The sequence below is a fragment of the Canis lupus genome, chromosome 5 (assembly GCF_048164855.1).
Source record: "Canis lupus baileyi chromosome 5, mCanLup2.hap1, whole genome shotgun sequence".
NCBI classification, from domain to species: Eukaryota; Metazoa; Chordata; class Mammalia; order Carnivora; family Canidae; genus Canis; species Canis lupus.
The window spans coordinates 71,054,406-71,059,795 of record NC_132842.1 but is presented as its reverse complement, the minus strand read 5'-3'; the positions used below and the strand labels follow the sequence as shown (position 1 = coordinate 71,059,795).

Genomic DNA, 5,390 nt, shown 5'->3' with positions numbered 1-5,390 from the left:
TTCCAGTCACCACTCTTCCGCTGGCCCCATCAAGCCTAAGAGGACAGATGTGGCCTCTCTTCTGGGTTTTCTTCCTGTCTACACCCCCTTTATAAACAGGCTCCTTGGAACACTCTCCTCAAATAGCTGATTGTCTCCCGCTGGGCCCCTGGATGGTACACCACCATCCTCACCACCCTGTCCCATCTCCCCACAGAACATCTCACTGTCTGAAGGTATTGCCTGTTCATTACCTGTGTCCCCTCACCAGAACAGAAGCCCCGTCGGACGCAGGGGCCTGTATCACGTCATGTGTCAGAGGAGTAGGGCAGGCAAGCTCGCACCTTCTAACACTGGGCTCAGACTCTCAGGAAAACCCAGCCAGTTCTGTGGCAGTTCCTTGTTAAATCACGCTGACTTTTAAGTGTCTTCACACGGCATTTCCCAAGCTGGGATCAGGTGACACTCACTTGGGAGGTGTTAGCAGTTGGCAACCTTACACCACGTGCCTGATTTTTCTCATTTCACCATGAGCCTGGGACCATCTCATCCCAGGATGTCCTGCCATCACATTCAAGCCTGTCCATGGGTCCCAGTCAGGACTGGGGAAACCCTCCTTCGCTGTCCCTTCCAGAGCCCGAGGGACCCCAGCGTGAGGCATTTACTCCATTGGCCTAACTTCACCCCCCTTCCCGAAAGCCCTCACCTCTGCCCCAAACTCCCCCTCCGTCATCTGCTCCAGGCTTGGGATTGCGGCCCAGCCAGCCCCAGGCATGGGATCCATGAGGCTTAGGCAGACAGAGTATCAGCCCTGGGTCAGGAGTTCAAATCCTGACCTCTGTTTGGTCACCCACTCACCACGTGACCTTGACCAGGCAGTCTTCCCACTCTGTGCCTCAGTTTCCCCAACTGCTCCTGTGGTTCCTTCTACGTGGGATTCCCTTCCCCACGAGCAGGTTGGACCGTCTGCCCTCCCGGCATGCTCCCCACCCGCTCTGGCCACGAGGTCCTGCCCGGAGTGGCACAGGTCCCTTTGGTGGTCAGCTCCCTCTGGGAGGTGAGAGGAGAGAGACACGTCAGCCCGGCCATGAGACATAATTACTCTGATCAGAAAGCAAAAGTCAGAGCGCCATGCTGGCCACCGCTGGCCTGACTGACTGCGGGATATTTTAGATCCCACAAGGACTTAACTGCCATAATGGGCAAGACGGAGCCCAGAGACCATATAGGCTTCGCCCCTCCTCCAAGATGCAGGTCTTAGGGCTAACTAAGCGCATGAGAAGGAGTGAAACCCTTCCTTGATGGTATCTTTAGGGATGTGACGTGATGACAGGAGAGAGGGTGCGGGAACGGGTATCGAGCATCACCGCCACCAGCATCATCATCGTCATGGCAATCGACACCCACAGCAGCTTGCCTCTGTCCTGAGGCCTGACCAGGGAACGATGCGCTTGACCTCCTAACAGCCTGTGAGGAAGGCGAGGTTATCACCACCTCCGCTTTCGGGGTGAGAACAAAGCTTCAGGAGGTTACATTACTCACCGAAAGCCACCAAGCTTATGAGTGACTCTAAAAAGATTATGACAGGACTGACCCCCCGCCTGAGCTTGTCCTGCTTGTTCTGGTGACGTGCTGACCCCAGCACAGCCTTCATTGTCTTCTTTAGATCACACAACCAAGGACAAGGGGCCAGCGGCCAATAGAGTCAGGGTCGAGGTGGGGGTCGTTGGCGTCACACCTGTCGCGTCTGGCACATCCGGGCAGCTGACCCAGATCAGGAGGGACAGTGCTTGAGGACTAGAGGTGGGGTCAGGGGAGGTCAGAGGTGAGCTACTGTCCCTTGCCCTGTGCCCAGTCACAGAGGCAGACCTGGACTCTGGATGATGTAACAAAGACCAAAAAGGTGGGCAGTGGGGCAGCCCGGGCGGCCCAGCGGTTTAGCGCTGCCTTCAGCCCAGGGTGTGATCCTGGAGACCCAAGATCGAGTCCCATGTCGGGCTCCCTGCATGGAGCCTGCTTCTCCCTCTGCCTGTGTCTCTGTCTGTCTGTCTGTCTCTCTCTCTCTCGTTCATAAGTAAATAAAATCTTTAAAAAAAAAAAAAAAGGTGGGCAGTGGGTGACTGGCTGGTCCTAGAACTGAAGAAAGGACCCAAGGAGGAGCAGCCAGGGCAGCTCCCGGGGGTAGGAGGAACGCGTGCCCAGTGTTCGTGCCATCCGGGCTGAGACGAGCCGCTCCCCACCACTGCCTGCCCTCCCATCCCTCCAGGGCAAGGGGAGCCTCTGGGCAAGATTCCGGGCCAGTCCCTGGCTTGGGGACAGGTGGGGCCACCTCCCTCATCACCCCCTTCAAGAGCTCCTGCCACGAGTCAGTCAGTTCGGCCAATGGAAAACCAGGACACCAGCTAGAAAAGAACATGGAACAGATGCCGAGTGGACAGAAGCACATTCCACCGCCATCTCCCCTGGCTGGGCTGGAGCCGGCTCGGGGCAAGTGCTGTGCTGTCTAGGTGAGCGGGTTGGTCTGTCCCGGGATTAAGGGGCTACCTCCGTGGAGGACACCAGGCTAGGCAAATGGCGAAGGATCTGTGAGGGAGCTCCCAGGGACGAGCCTGGTGACAGTCCCTCCCCCGATCCCACCTCTAGTCCCCAAGCACTGGCCCTCCCGATGTGGGCCCTGCTGCCAGGAAGTGCCAGGTGACAGGTGTGATGCCAACAACCCCCACCTCAACCCCGATGCCTTTGGCAGCTGGGTCCTTGTCCTTGGTTGTTTGATCTAAAGGGGTCAGTGAGGGCTGAAGCTGGCCACACAGGTGGCCACAGGCAAAAACAATAATAATAATAATAATTAACCCATCGTCTTAACCACTGAGCACCAAATTCTGATGATGAAGAAAGAGGAGGGAGAGCGAGAGGTCTGTGTACGGGTTAAAGAAGGTAAAACGTGCCAAGTGCTCACACCAACCCCCCCCCCCGGAGGCGCAGCATTCAGTGAGGGATCCATCAGCGTGGCACGGCCATGCCACTCGCACTGGTGCACGTCTGGATCACTTCCAGTCTGGAGTTTCTGCAAACAGAGCTGCTCTGAGCAGTCACGTTGGAGTCTGTGTAGCCATCCGCTTTCATTTGTCTTGAGGAAACTCCTAGGATGGGATCTGCTGCACCAGACAATAGGTGTGTTTTTAAGAAGCTGCCCAACAGTTTTCACAAGTGGTGGTACCACCGCACACTCTCCCCGGTAACAGCGGGAGCTCCATTTCCTCGGCGTCATTGCTGCCAGGGGGTGTGTTCAGTCTTTGGGGTCTTAGCCACTCTCATAGGTGTGCAATGGTATCTCCTTGTGGTTTTAATTTATATTTCTCTAATGACTAAGAAGATTGAGCATCTTTTATTTGCCATCTGTCGCAGCCAGCGAGTCCTAATCTCGCTCTCTGTGTTATCACCGGGGAAAACACGGTGCCCGGTACATGCAGGAGCCGGGTAAACATCTGGGAACAATAAAATAAATGGACCCAGGAAGCTCTCCCTCCTGATCCCCGCAGCTTTCTCCCCCTCCCCAGGAGCCCCTGAGCTAACTGGACCCGTGGGTGGAAGACCTACCCAGGAAACCTGCCATGTCCCCACAGCAGCACCAGTGTCTCTGCTCCTTTGACCTTTGGAGGAGGATGGCTGGGCTCAAGGAAGTGGCCTGCACTTCTGTGTGGCAGAAATAATAATAAGAATAAGAATAAGAATAGAAGCTGAGATTTTTACTAGTCCTGTGCTGGAGACATGCCCCCCATGAGAATGCTTACAGGGATGTGACCTCCCCCAGGGGGCGTCGAGCTAGGAAGAGCAAGATCTGGGTCCAGGACATGCTGACTCCCTGTTCAGCACTCCACACACTGTGTCTTAGACTCTCGGAAGGAGGGTGACAAGGGACTGCCAGGCATCTCCCAGCAAAGGAGGGATGCAGGGTCTCCCATGTTCAGCCAGGGAGCAGCTGCCTGAACCTAAGTCACTCAGGAGGGCTCCAGGGTGCCCAGAAGGGCTGGAGGCTCTGCAGAGCACACTGAGGGCGGGTCCCAGCAGGGTTGCTGGGTGCAGTGGTCGGATGTCATCCCCCACATTCCCCTTAAACACTGTGCATTCACAATTATGTTTAAATCCATTTATTCATCCATTGACCCAGGGAAGGTAGCAAAGATCAGACTCAAGTCCCCACTGCAAGAGCCTCGTCCTCCCGTGAAGGAGACCCACCTGGAAACAAAGGTGGAACCGCAGGGCTGTGGTCTTTGTAACCACTGCCCTGTTTTACACGGAGAAGAGGGGATCCCCGAGAAGTCTAGGGGTTTGCCCAAGGTCACCCAGCTTGGGGTGACAGACCAGGCCCAAACCCCAGGCTCCTCCCCCCACCCACCCTGCCCCATAGAGCACGGGAGGGGAGTTAGGGGAGGAAGAGGCCAGCGTGGGCTGGAGGCATCAGGGAGGGCTTCCTGGAGGAGGACAGACTCGAGGAGGAAAGCAAGCAGGGAGGACGGAGCAGCCCCTAGGCCTCTGCGTCTGGAACCCTCCGTGAGGAGGCTCAGGGTGTCTCTGGAGCAGGGGCCCCGGGACCCTCTCGAGCCGCTGGAGCTGTGTCCTGCGGGGGTGGGGGGCGGCTCCCAGGCAGGGGGAGGCGGGCAGGGCGGAGCGGGGGCTCCCGGGGACTCCTGGTCTCGGGCTCCTGTCCCAGGCGCCCCTGAATGGGCGAGGATGGCCGTGTCCGCGCCCGTCTGCGGCGAGGGGAGGCGGTCCCCCGGGTCAGCCCCGCGGGGGCGGCCCCCCGCCCCGGAGTGTGTGCTCACCGGGGACCCCCCTGCCCCGGCCCGCGGTTCCCCTGCAGATGCCCCAGGTGATGCCTGGGGTGGCGCATCCCCTGCGGTGAGCCCCCCTTCTGTCCAGGGTCGGGGTGTCAGTCCGTGTCCCTCCCTGCTCTGGGGACGCCCCTTCCCAGGGAGGAGTCTGCAGGGGTGGAGCAGCGCCCCCCACTCTGATAGGAGCAGGAAAACTCCTATCAGCGAGGCTGGGGGGAGGAGGGGGGAGGCTGGAGCTCTGGGGGGGGTGCATCTCCGGTGTGGGGGAGGATGAGGCTCCAGGAAGGGGCAGCTCTGAGGGTGCAGCAGGTGCGGCTAGAGGGGGGTGCGGCTGGGAGGGGTGGTCTCGTGGGCTGAGCGAGAGAAGCCGGGACTATTTTGGGAGCAGAGGCCAGTGTGTGTGGGAGCCGCACCCCCTCGCTGCACAGGCCCTGCGCAGGCTGAGCCTGCAATTCTTTCAATCTCAACTCGTCTCGGGTCCTGCCCACCCTTCCTCTTTCCTTCAAAAGAAGTTTATTGATGCCAGTTAGGTGCAGACCCTGGGGTGCATGCGCCAAGCAGCAGGGATGTCTGAGACCA

At 58.6% G+C, this 5,390-nt stretch overlaps 1 long non-coding RNA gene across 1 annotated transcript; it reads right to left on the bottom strand.

The window, feature by feature from the left end:
- Window positions 1–1,065: 1,065 nt before the first annotated feature.
- LOC140633041 (uncharacterized) lies at window positions 1,066–1,842 on the bottom strand. Its single transcript, XR_012030684.1, has 2 exons — window positions 1,522–1,842; window positions 1,066–1,446 (listed from the first exon to the last, which is right to left on the bottom strand). It is a non-coding gene; the product is annotated as an uncharacterized lncRNA (long non-coding RNA).
- Between the last annotated feature and the right edge of the window lie 3,548 nt (window positions 1,843–5,390).